General features: G+C 36.6%; 2 protein-coding genes across 4 annotated transcripts in view; one reads left to right on the top strand and one right to left on the bottom strand.

Annotated features, from left to right (window-relative positions):
• Window positions 1-3,250, bottom strand: part of COL10A1 (collagen type X alpha 1 chain) — a 44,497-nt gene extending 41,247 nt beyond the window's left edge. Inside the window, exon 1 of the mRNA XM_015082828.3 lies at window positions 3,061-3,250. The gene's annotated coding sequence lies outside the window, so the exon portion shown is untranslated. The remainder of the gene's footprint in view (window positions 1-3,060) is intronic.
• NT5DC1 (5'-nucleotidase domain containing 1) overlaps window positions 1-13,147 on the top strand; it is a 139,077-nt gene that overhangs the window by 57,596 nt on the left and 68,334 nt on the right. The window lies entirely within an intron of this gene.

The raw sequence follows: 13,147 nt of genomic DNA, 5'->3' as shown, positions 1-13,147 counted from the left end.
GGCGGGCAGGAAGAAGAAAGAGAGAAGGGTGGAGGGAGGGAGGGAAGAAGAGCTATATGTGCTAAAATAGAAGGATTTGGGGATATGTAAAATTTTTTTAAAGATATGGAGCTGTACATGTTTTTTAGTATCTTCTGTGGGGGTGGAAGTGGATAAGTATACCAAAAAAACACTGGAAGAATATACAACAGACTAACATTAAGTCATTATCTAAAGGCATTTGGAGTTGGGGATAAACTAGAAAAAATTACATTGACTTAATCAAGTTCACTGGTAGCTTTTATCTTTTATAATGAAATATCAAATAGCCAGTATACTTTCTTGATTATGCCATCACCTAAAAATCTTGAAGTTATGTTGAAGTCAGTAATACTTATTTACTTTGAAAAAAATAATACTGTTAGCCTCTTTTCACGTCATCCTTTACTTGGAGAAGAAATAAGCAAAATAACCATATTTCCCATTTGCCTCTTGTTTTCCTGGTTTTGCTCTTCACTTTCTGTAGCATTTCCCCCTCAGTCTCTGTCCCTCTAATTTTTTTAAATGTTTATTTACTTATTTATTTTTTTAATGTTTATTTTTGAGAGGGACAAGACAGAGCATGAGCGGGGGAGAGGCAGAGAGAGAGAGGGAGACAGACTCCAAAGCAGGTTCTAGGCTCTGAGCTGTCAGCACAGAGCCTGACACAGGGCTCGGACTCAAAAACCATGAGATCATGACATGAGCCGAAGTCGGGTGCCTAACCGACTGAGCCACCCAGATGCCTCCCTGTCCCTGTAATTTTCTAACAAAATTAATGTGCTATGATTTTGGGGGGAGGATGTTTGTTTGTTAGTTGTTTTCTTTTTTTCCTTTTTTTTAGGTTGTAGATTTTATTCAACTAGGTAGGCTTTTTTTTTTTGTCTGTTTAAATACTTGGGGATTGAGACGATGTATTATGTTGTCTCTGCGTTTCAATCCTAAAGTATTAAAATTAGTTTATTATAGTCTGTCTGTTAAAGGATCACCAAGCTATGTATAGTACTAAGTAGGAAGGAATACATCATAAAGAGGACACACGTGAAGTAAGGGAGGGGAGATTACTTTTGCTAATTGGGGATGGGTAGGGAGAGCGTAAGGAAGCCTTCCCAGAAATAATGATAATTTAAAGTTGCCTTGAAAGATGAATTTGGTCAAGTAGAGACAGGAGAGGGGTCAGGTGGGATGACACCCCAGCCATCCTTATCATGCTTCATAATATTTGCTTTTAAAATTCATTCTCATGAATTAGAGTTACATTTGAGAGCTCTATGAAAGATGTCTGTGGATATGAAGAAAATAAAGCTCAGATAACACCTTCAGGTTTCCCATGCTCTCCCCACCCCCACCACAGCATAACTCCTGCACAATCCCTGTGCTCCTCCCAGGGTCTGGTTCCTGCAGTTAACCCCTGGCCCATGGAGAGCCATTTACTCCCTGGGAAGAAGGCTTGCTCCATCTTTTCTCATGACAGCTTGTTCATTCCGTTTTTTCTTCTCCCTTTGCCAAGCATGCTCATTCCAGGATACCACCTCCCCTCTACCAAAAAGATAGGGAAGGGAGGAGATGAAGCCTTGGGCTGCACATTACCTAGGTTGTTTGGGTGGGGATGGAGAAAACAAAACTAACCTTTACTGATACGTATCCCGGATATTTGCGTCTTTTCCCTCTATCACGTGTGTTCTTGACTATTGAGGCCCCTCCCACATCTTTGAATTAATGGCAGTGCTCTAAGGTTCTATACCACTGTCAAATTGTGTAGGACCAGTCCGTTGTTAGTGGAACCCTAGACAAATAACTTTTATAGGCTTCCACATTCATTTTGTTCCTTTGGCCACTGCCACCATAGAAGCTCAGACAGTAGGAAATATCTGTGGGGACAGGTTCAAAGGATTGAAGCTAATTGACAAAACTGTCTGCCAAAAGCCAGTGTTAAAAGTCTTAAAACTAAACAAAATTTTATTTTTTTGGTAATTCAAAAACTATTGACATGAATTGTGGAAGAGTCCCAGGGGAGATCAAGGATTGTGAAATTGCATTTCTTTTAAGTTAGGCTTTTTCAGGACAACCAAAAAGAATATGAAAGCACAAGAGAGGGTAACTCCACATCCTCCCCAAATTTGGACCCATTTTTTAACAAAACAAAACAGTGAAACTGAGTTATGACAGTGAGATGATGAAGAGGGCAGAGCGGGGGCAGGCATGCTTCGGGTCAGAGGCTTTCAAGAGGGAAGTCAGAAACTGAGGGTGACAGCCAGTAGCTGACCTGACCCCACCTGTTGTGGCTCCTCCTGAAAGCTGTGGTGCCCTGGATGAATGTGCCTGTTAGACTACCAGCCACATTATTAAACCACAAAAGCAAAGTGTCTTATAAGCATTATAAGAACATTAAGAAACACAAAAAGCACGTATGTCCATTACATCTTTTTGTACTTTTCTTCCCATCTTTTGTTGGATGCTTAACCCTTCTTAGAAAAAGCATCATATATCAGCAGCTTTGAGCTCAAAAGAAGGCAATTCCCCTGAACTTCCAAAGACTTTCTAGTTTCTTTCCATAGCTGTGATGAGTGCAAAATGCTCCACTGCAGCTCTTCTTCTAGAAGAACTCTGTCATTGACAGTACTGTCATTGGGAGGTGTCGCCTTTTACAAAAGTGAGGGCAGGTCTGGCACTACTTTAAAGAGGGTGCCTCACTTGAAGAGACATGAGATTTCAAACCTAGTTTTGGTGCATCTCTATGGATGCTTTCCTCCAGCTGAAATTGCCTACTCCGGCATCTCTTCACATCCCGGGGGAGAAATACTGTTGTTTGTAAATGATTCACTTTTTAATTCAGCCGTTTCTTAAAGCGAAGACCAAAAGTTACAAACATAACCATCTTATGAGATACAGAAAAAAAGTATCCTATTTTCTATAAATACATTTGATTATCTCTTCTGAGAGATTGCTTAAATAGTCACAGCCGGTGTTCATGCCCTGTTTTCCATTTCATTACATTATCAGTCATAGAAACCTCTTGTCATACGTTTGTATTTCTCCTACCTGTATTTGCTGAATGGGTCCCCAAGTGCTTGTTGTTGGCTGCTCTTTAAAAGTCACTACTTTGTCATCCCGGTGTATTCTTCAGTTACGCACACAGGCAGAAGTTCATAGATGCTGCCAGTAGTAATTCCAGGAAGGGTGAAAACAGTCCACTACTTCCAGAGCCTTTTGGGGGTTCTTTTTGAACTTTATACTTTTTAGACTAAGCTCTGCTGAATCATATGCTGGCTACCGAATGATGGTCTGCCTTCTGATTCATTTCCAGGAGAGAATAAATTTCTGTTGTTTTCCAGCCATCAGTGATTTTTGACACATGGATGGGAATTGGGACATTTGTATTAATGCAAGAATGAAATGACACCGTATCGTGAACATTTGCATTGGGATGGCTCAAAAAACAAACCCTTCCATAGTTTTCATTAATAAATCTAAATGATATGTGCATTTTAGAAGGAAAATTACTTTGTATCTACCTACTAACCAGCAATATGAGGGAATTAAGATAGACGACTGGTTTCTTAATGCCATTCTTTTGGGCTCAATGATATTTAAAAAAATATACAGTGCCTTGTGATTTTTTATAGCTTGATTTTTATTGTCTTAACTCCTTTTTAAAATCGACTAAGCTATGTGTTTCTTCTTTTTGAAAGTCAGAGAAACTTAACCTTTTTCTATAAAAAGTAAAGAGAAACTTCACACCAAATCTTCAGTCCCTTATTCCCTTTACGGTCACATTGTTTTTCCTAATTACCCAGATTTGACAGTTTACACATATTGGTTATTCATGCCCACTTCTTTTGTTATTTTCCCCAAAGTCATCACGTACTATGAATTACGGAATGTCCTAATTGTTGGAGACCCTTTCTCAACATCGTGACTATGTCAGATTTTCTTGACATCATGTGTATAATTAATTTACCAACTTACTGAATCTTCATGCTGTAGCTATGACCTGTATTTTTTTGTTAAGCTCCCTGGAGGCACATGCCACTGATGACCTTTTCTACATGCTGAAAAATGGAAAAACTTCTTAAAACCAGGTCAGCAATTTTTGGAAAGTAGTTCTGTTATAATCTAAATCTGTGGGAAACTTGTAAGTTTTCAAAGGGATCCCCTTTCATGTTGTACGTACTTGTTTCTTAAATCTGTGTAAAAGAAGAAAATGATTCCATGAAGTCAATTTCATTACAGTAGTTTCTGTTAAAAGATGAAAGGGCTGAAATTTATATTAAATCTGCTAGTTCTAACTTTGAAATGAGAATAATTTTTTTCTCATTAGAAATTGAACTGATGAAGTATCTTGCTTTTCTTGTCTTTCTGAATTTTGTTTAGTAAGTAAATTATTTTGGGGAACCTACTAAGTGCAGTTAGTTGTGTGCTAGGCATGCAATAGGGATTATAAAGATGGTTAAGACATTTCTTGCCTCAAAATTAAATCACAGGCTAGAGCATTCAACTACTTTAGGAAGGCTTTTATCAGGACGATCTGTGTATTTGTAATAAAAGGCATCCTATGTATAAGTGATATACTATATACTTCAAAAGCATTTATAAAATTGGTTCAAATAGAACAGTGTCCTAAGGCAAATAAAAATAAATACTTTTGACATTGATTAGTTGTACTGATACCGTTTGTTGAAATTCAAATGTTTTATAAATTGAGGAGTGCTGTTCTTTCCTTTTTTCTTAATCCTTCTACCTCCCATCAGTTTCTAAATTGATTTGAATTGTTTATGAACAGCATTTGTCCTCAGTGTCTTGTAGAGTTTTTTTTAGAAAGGACAATCACTATAGCCATTGAATAATTAACTTGCATAGCTCCCAAATTGTAATGAATAGATGTGATCCTTTAGCTCAACTGAAGCATAAAACAACTTACTCTTTGTATTTGTTGTTTGCTTTCTGAAAATGTTTCTATTTTGCCATCATTCTTGAAGGGTATTTTCTCTAGGGTTAGAAGTCTAGGTTAGTGGTTGTTTTCCACCAAATCTTAGAACTTTCTGTTGTTTTATATTGGGAAGTCAGCTATCAAAATGTCTTTTAAAGAGTAATCTGTTTTGTTCAGACCACTGTGAAAAATTTCTGTTTGTTTTTTAGCCTTTTGTTAAAGTGTTCTGTTGTATAGTTGTTTTTTTTTCTTTATCTTCCTTGGGATTTGCAGGACATCTCAAATGTGTATTTAATACCATTGGTTGGTTTTTGGAAAATTCTGAATCTTTATCTCTAAAAATACTGCTTCTGCTTTTTTCTTTATTCTCTCTTTCTGGAATTTCACTTACAGATATTTTAGGTTATTTTTACTGCTGCTCTCTATCTTTTAGCCTTTTTTCAATATTTTCTCTTTTGTTGCCTGTCAGTTTTCTTCTTATCTGTCTTCTGACCTCTTTCCTAATTCCTCTTTAACTATGTCTAATCTGCTTTTAGTCCTATCCTTTTAAGCGTGAATATTGGTTACTATATTTTTCAGATCTAGAATTCCATTTTGTCTCTTAAATATTTTACAGTTCCCTGACAAACCTTGATTTTTATCTTGTAGCTCTTTGCATTTATTATGCATGTTAAAAAAAAAAAAAGCCAGGAACCATCTCCTTAAAGCATAGTAGCCCCTGTGTTTTATCATCTGTTTTTCCCTCTTTTTTTTTTTTAAGTTTTATTGTATTTTCATGTTGTATGGTCTCTGTGTATCTGATAATTTTTTATTGATATCAACTATTTTTTTATAGTTATTGAAGAAATTTGTGGCCTACGATGACGATGTTCACTTTCTACAGAAAGAAACCTTTATTTCTGGTGAGCAGCTAAAGGCACTCGCAATCCTGCATCACTTTTAATTCATTTCTCAAAGTTTGAGGTGATTTGAAGTTGTGCTTCAGGCCAGTGAGAACTGTATTATGTCTGGTTCACACTTACTCCTATAGTATAGTTCTCTGGGTTACCACACGAATCATGGAGGGTTTATTAGCCTCCAACCTGCCTTGGGAGGTACTGGTCTATGTTTTTTGTGCCCCAGGCTTCTTGAGGCTTCTTAGGCTTTTCTTTATTTCTTGTGGAATTGGTGTTGCCCTGATTCTGAGAAGAGGCCCCGATTTCAAACTCACCTCTCTGGGTTTCTGCCTTCCTCATCTGTTTCTCTTAAATCTTCATTGACTTTTTGGCTCTCTAGTGCTTTTAAGCATATATATTTTTTAACTTTGTCCAGTTTTTCTAGTTATTCTTTTGATTAAAATTATAGAGTCCTCCAAGAACAGAAGAAAAACCCAGGGCTGAGAGAGGGACACCCAACATTTCAAGTTCCTTCAGACAGAAGGGGAGCTGAGAAAAACGTCAGATAAATTAAGGAGAGAAAGAAAAAAAACAAAAATGGGGGGAATGCTGTCCTGGGGCTACAAGAGTGCTGATGCATAGGGGCACTTGTACCCCGATGTTTATAGCAACACTTTCAACAATAGCCAAATTATGGAAAGAGCCTAAAATGTTCATCAACTGATGAATGGATAAAGAAATTGTGGTTTATATACACAATGGAATACTACTTAGCAATGAGAAAGAATGAAATCTGGCCTTTTGTAGCCAGCCACGTGGATGGAACTGGAGAGTGTTATGCTAAGTGAAAAAAGTCATACAGAGAAAGACAGATACCATATGTTTTCACTCTTATGTGGATCCTGAGAAACTTAACAGAAGACCAAGAGGAGGGGAAGGGGAGAAAAAAAAAGTTAGAGAGGGTGGGAGGCAAACCATAAGAGAGAGACTCTTAAAAACTGAAAATAAACTGAGGGTTGATGGGGGTGGGAGGGAGGGGAAAGTGGGTAGTGAGCATTGAGGAGGGCACCTGTTGGGATGAGCACTGGGTGTTGTATGGAAACCAATTTGACAATAAATTTCATATTTAAAAAAAATGAAACAATTCCTATTTCTACAATTGTAAATATAAAATTAAGAAATGTATGTAAAGTGCTTGATTCATAGTAATAAATATACTGCAGTTACTGATTTTGTTGTCACCTTTAAATTCTGAAGTCTGTGTTAGGAAACAATAAAGAACTATTTATTTATTTATTTATTTATTTATTTATTTATTTATTTATTTAAGAACTATTCATACATAAAATCATATTTCTTAGCAGTAACAGCCTTAACAGCCTTGGCTGTTGCTGGACCTCACTTCCCTAAAATCCAGCTCTACCAAGCTGCTTGCTATCTGTTTTCCGTGTACTTAGTCTGTCATACTTCAGCTGATCAGCTTGGAAGGGCTTGCACTCCTCCCCTATCCTCTATTATCTTCAAAGGCCAACTTATCTTTCAGACTTGAACACCCCTTCCCTGACACCTTTCTTGACACCTGTCCTTTTCCACATAATTCCATGATTGACCCCTGCCTTACCCCTCTGTGGCCTCATTTGAGCCTGTTAGTACCCTACCAGTCTTTCAGCTTGGTTCACAGAGCTGTCTCTACTGACCTATAATATCCTCAAAAGTGGTGAACATTCATCTTTTGCTTTTATCTCCAGCACAATACTTGACCCATAGTAGGTGTTCAATAAACAATTGTTGAATAAATTAATACATGTGTGAATTAATGGTTGATATGATCATCACCAGTGTTACAGCTTTGCATATCTTAATGCTTTAATCACTTTATTTATTTGTTAATTACCTGCCAAGATTATTATTTTACAGAGAATACAAATCATAAAGTCAAATAAATATGTGAGGTTTGGGGTGGGTTTTTTGTTTGTTTAGTTGGTTGGTTGGGGTTTTTTTTGCTCTGGCTTAGAAGAGCGTTATTTTGTTAAAGAGGTTTCAGACCAGAAATTACAAATAGACACTGTTCCAAAAGTTCATTTATACTCAAGATATCAGAAATTTGGACTGTACTTTCTAAAACAAGTCATGCTTTATAAGTGTTAGTGGTGGTAAAGATAATTATTATTATAAGAATAATTAAATTTCAGATCTGTACTTACAAAATGCTTGCTCACATCATAATGTCCTATAACCTGAGAACTAGTTTTTTGAGGGGACTTGGAATAGGGCAGTGATGAAGCAGGATAACGGCTTATTCCACCTTTGACTCGGCTGAATTTTCCCATAGAGATCCTCTATACCCCTCTGCTTTTCAATATTTTCTGTTCTCTTTTAGATATTAAAGGTTATTCCAGAACTCTAAATTTTTAGCTTTCCTCTCGTGGCAGGAACAGTGGGGCTGTGTTGGGTAACAGGGGTATGGTTAGGAGCCTAGGAACAACCATTTGTACAAATGTGTGATTTCTGTGACTTGTGTTTTGATGTTGAAGATGGGCTTAAAGAGTTGCCTTTAAATCCATGGCCTATGTACAAGGAAGTCCAAGGATGAGAGGGTTTTCTGACTTATTTTGCGTAGTGGGAGGGATTTTGTTGATGGGTAGCCACCCAGAAGAAGGCTCGAGTACCTTAAAGGAAACATTATGTTGTGGAAAGACTGTGAGGAAGAAAGAGAACCAGGTTGTTGTCCTAACACTATTACTTTCATCTAAACTCTGTATGAGTTTAAACAAATTTGAGACTTCAATTTTTTCCATCTGTAAATCAAGGTGTTGAGCATTTTTAACCTTTGTAAATTTGTGAACCCTTTTCTAAGTAATGATCCATGGTTCCTTCATTGAAATTTTGAAAATCTCATTTTGTCACTTTTATATGTTGTATGATATGGTATAATATATCAGATTATATATTATATTAAAGAATATGTAGGGGCACCTGGGTGGCTCAGTCGGTCAAGCGTCCGACTTCAGCTCAGGTTATCATCTCATGGTTCGTGGGTTCGTGCCCCACATCAGGCTCTGCTGATAGCTGGGAGCCTGGAGCCTGCTTTAGATTCTGTGTCTTCCTCTCTCTTTCTGCCCCTCTGCCACTCATGTGTGCGCGCTCTCTCTCTCTCTCTCTCTCTCTCTCTTTCAAAAATAGATGAACATTTTAAAAAATTTTGTAAAGATTATATAAAGTTCATTTTACTATAACCCTTAGTAATAAGGAAAAATTTTCCATTTTCTCTGCATAACTGGTAATATATTCTGTTAAATTACATAAAAAACTGTTTGTTGAGAAATTTTTAGGTGTTTATTATGTTTCTTTATTTGTTAAGGCATCAAAAATAATCAAAAGCTATTTTCATGTCTGGATGTTTGGAATTCTTGGATTTTGACTACTAGGAAAATCTCTTTTTGTTCCTGTTTGGTTTCTAAAGGATAAGAAAGAATGTTTCAGGATTCTATTTGCAAGCACTTTTCTACAGTCTCTCCTTGCAGGTGTGAATAACCAGTTAGGTGAAAATGATCTTTATATTGTTTCTTTTAACATTTGTTTCCTGAAGTACCAGAGATGTCTTGATTTGTTGCATAAGAAATTTGATCAGATAAATGCAATTCACAGGAAAGTTCAAAACTTGTCATCCTTATGTTTCCTGCCTTTTTTCTGTAGTCCATGACATGAATAAGTTAAACACAACATACTAAAATAACCAAAAACACTACATATGTGTGGAAACTACAGCTCTTAGCAGTGTCTGAGTGATAATCTGACTGTGTGACTGTGTTGGAGGCAGCTTACTACCACTCACTTGAAACACACATTGATACTCTCAAAATTTTGTTTTAAAGGGCTGCACAATTGGGACATTTAAAAGTAAGTTTCAAAATAGGCAGAAATTTGTTACTTTTGCCTTGAACAGTCTAAAGTTGAAATTCCTGGACCCATCTAGAGTGGTGGTCAGATGACATAGAGAAGTAGTGAAACCAGTGCAGGCGTCTTGTAGCTTCATGCTTTTTGGCCGACAGGAAAGAATATCGTCGTGTTACGGTATGAGGGAATGAACAGTCTGTGAGTACACTTGAGAGCAGTGATTTTCATTCACATGGAGTGTTCTATCTGAGAAACAGTGGCGGAAAAGATATGTGAGGGCAAGTGCGCCTCAAAACCACACAGGTCAGAGAGCCCCCATGGTCTCCTCTTTTCCTGGATATACTACTTTTTTTTTTTTTTAATTTTGTGTTGTTGGTTTATAAACTTTTTGTTTTGGAATAATCCCTAGATTTACAGATAACTTTCAGAGATAGTACGGAGAGATCCTGTACACCCTTCATCTAGTTTTATCTGACGTGAACATCTTACAGTGACGGGTGATGTATTTGTCAAAACTGAGAATCAACATTGGTACATTACTCTGAATTAAACTCCGGTCTTCATTTGATTTTCACCAGTTTTCCACTTACATCCTTTTTCTGTTCCAGATCCCATCCAGGATACCACATTGCATATAGTCTTCATGTCTTTTTGTTAATCTCTTCTGGTCTGTGACGTGTTCTCAGTCTTTCCTTATTTCCCACACGTGGCTTATGGCAGTCCTTTAAAATTGTAGCCAGTCTCTTCCGAGTTGTAATTGCAGCTGGCCCTTGTCCTCCGGTGCACCGCCACAGGTAAGCTAGGTCGTGCGCCCTCCATATCCAACCTCTGGTGATTCGTAAAATTGCCATGTGTGGTACAGTGAATTTCCAGAGAGGATTGTACTTGGAGCCCTTCCAGATTTAAATCTAACAAGTGAGCCCACAGACATATCCAGAGTCTGACTGGTTTCTTCTTGCCTGATAAACCGTCCTTCTCTGGGGGCTCATTCTCCCAAGTTCATTCACGGGTCCAAGATATGAAAGTGACCCCTTCCTGTTTAATTCTTTTACATTTCCATATGTTCACAACTCATATATGGTTTTTACAGAAATATGTTTTTGTTGGGGCGCCTGATTGACTCATTTGGTTGAGCATTTGTCTGTCTCTTGATATTGGCTCAGGTCAAGATCCCAGGATCATGGGATTGAACCCCGTATGCTCAGCATGGAACCTGTTTGAGATTCTTCTCTCTTTCTCTCTCCCTCTGCCCTTCTCCCCCCACCCCACCCCCATTCATGTGTGCAAATGCTCTCTCTCCCAAATTAGATAGATGATAGATAGATAAAATGTGTTTTGTTGAGGTTTTTCTGGGGATTTGTTGTGCTCTGGGCAAGAGTACATCCTCCTTCATCCAGACCAAAAGCAGAACTTACTTGTTCATTTTTCAGCTATTCCATGTTCTACGTAACGTTTTTCTACTAAATGAAGGTACTCATTTGCGGATTATATGAGTTCTTAGAAAACACCTCCTTAGTGTTTATGGTGCAACATAAAATCAGTTTTCTTATTAAAATTGGCTAGGAGTTCTCTAATGAATGAGCAGTGCTGGATTTATAGTGTTTTCAGGAAGAGCAAAAATTTTACAGATTTTAGCACAGTAGGCTTAGTGAAAGGAGAGAATATGCTCCTTGTCATTTATGCTATTGTTTTTGCAACTTCCCTGTTGTTTCTGACTCGATATTTTGCTGATCATTAGTGTCTCTCAGATAGGTCATAAGGAAAATTAATTTATTATACTGTACTGATTCAAAAATAATTCTATTTTTAGGTTTGCTTACGTTATATTAACTAAAGTATATAAGAGATAGTTTTTTAGGGTTTTTTTTAAAAGAAAGATCCCTTTTTTTTTAGTCACTTTACTCTTAAGCTTTGGAAGTTAACAAAATCATAGCTTTATTTTCATTCTTCCTTGGATATTTTCTTAAGAATTACTTATAGGAAAATTATTAGATCTATACTAAACATTATTATGGTATAGCTATAAAATAGAATTTTCACCATGAAGTTCTTTCATCATGAAGTATAATAAAATAAATTGTGCCTTTGCTAACAAGTTCCTACAGTGATAATGAATTTCTCAAGCATTTAATAATGTTTTTTATGTATGTTAGTATTATTCTTGGGATTTCTTTTTGGAAATATATATGTAATTATAAGGGTAGAAAACTGATATCTTTTTTGGAGGGAGAATTTGTTGTAACAAAAAAGTCATAACCATAATTTAATTCACATAACCAAGTTAAAACATGTGGTATACTTTGAACAAAACACATTCTAAACTGGAAATTTTGGCTCCGTATTTGATTATTCTTGAAATAGCTGTGTAATCAAAACAGAACTGGAATTATTAAAGACTATAATAACCTTCTAGTGGTTATTTAAAACAGAGTTATACCTTAGAGGCTGTTTTGACTTTTTAAATAAAGGCATTTATCTAAGAAAATATGTTATTATATTTTAGTGATGTATTTTACTCTGTGTGGAAATCTGAAAATTCTTCTGAAGGTTTCTGATTAACATTGGCACTGAGAAGTCTTGTAGCTGTTTAGTACTGATGCTTTGGGACTGATAGTGTTGGAAATAGTTCTATAACTGTAGCAAATGTGTGTTAGCTCTCATATATATATAGTAAACTTTAAAAAAGAAATTTAAAGAAATTGAAATAAAGAATGAGGGTAACATTGCCACGTCTGACTTACAGAGTAATCAAGGTCTTGGCTTTTTGTATCATTCACTTATTATACATGTTCTGCCACAATCTTTAGAGACACTAATATGTAGTGTTACCATTACCATTGTGACATTTGTGGCACGCCAAGTACTGTGCGGAAGAAAAATCTTTCCAATATATTGGAAAGTCTGGAGTTAGAATATCAGATGCTGCTTTTTTCTTAACTCATTCTTGGAATTTATATTCTGAATTATTTCTTGTCAGAAATAACTAAAACTATGCCTGCCTTTTGTTCTGCCCCTGCCTTTTTATCTGTAAATTGCCATTTTTTCACCTGCTACTCCCCCTGGAATGGAAACACCAAACCATTTCTTGAAAATGGCAATTTAGTAGTTAATTTGTGTGTGTTTATATTAATCTGTATGATAACTCTTTTAAAAAAGACATTGTAGGGTACCTGTTTAAAAATTTATTTGCATAAGAGAGTATACATATGCTACAGAATACTTCCCTGTCCCATTAATTATGTTCAGCTTGTTAAAGAGCAAAGCTAGTGGGAATGGTGTAAGTTCATGTGCCATTCTCATCACTTGAGAAAAGTAAGAAATCCCATTCACAGTTGTCACTGGCTACTTGGTTTGCTTTACTGGTTCTAATACTTCCTCCCCCCGCCCCCCCCCCCATTAATTCACAAATGGTAGATTCTCTGAATTG

This window comes from Acinonyx jubatus, chromosome B2 (assembly GCF_027475565.1).
Source record: "Acinonyx jubatus isolate Ajub_Pintada_27869175 chromosome B2, VMU_Ajub_asm_v1.0, whole genome shotgun sequence".
Lineage (NCBI taxonomy): Eukaryota > Metazoa > Chordata > Mammalia > Carnivora > Felidae > Acinonyx > Acinonyx jubatus.
The sequence above is the reverse complement of the archived record's forward strand: the minus strand, read 5'-3'. Positions and strand labels throughout refer to the sequence as shown.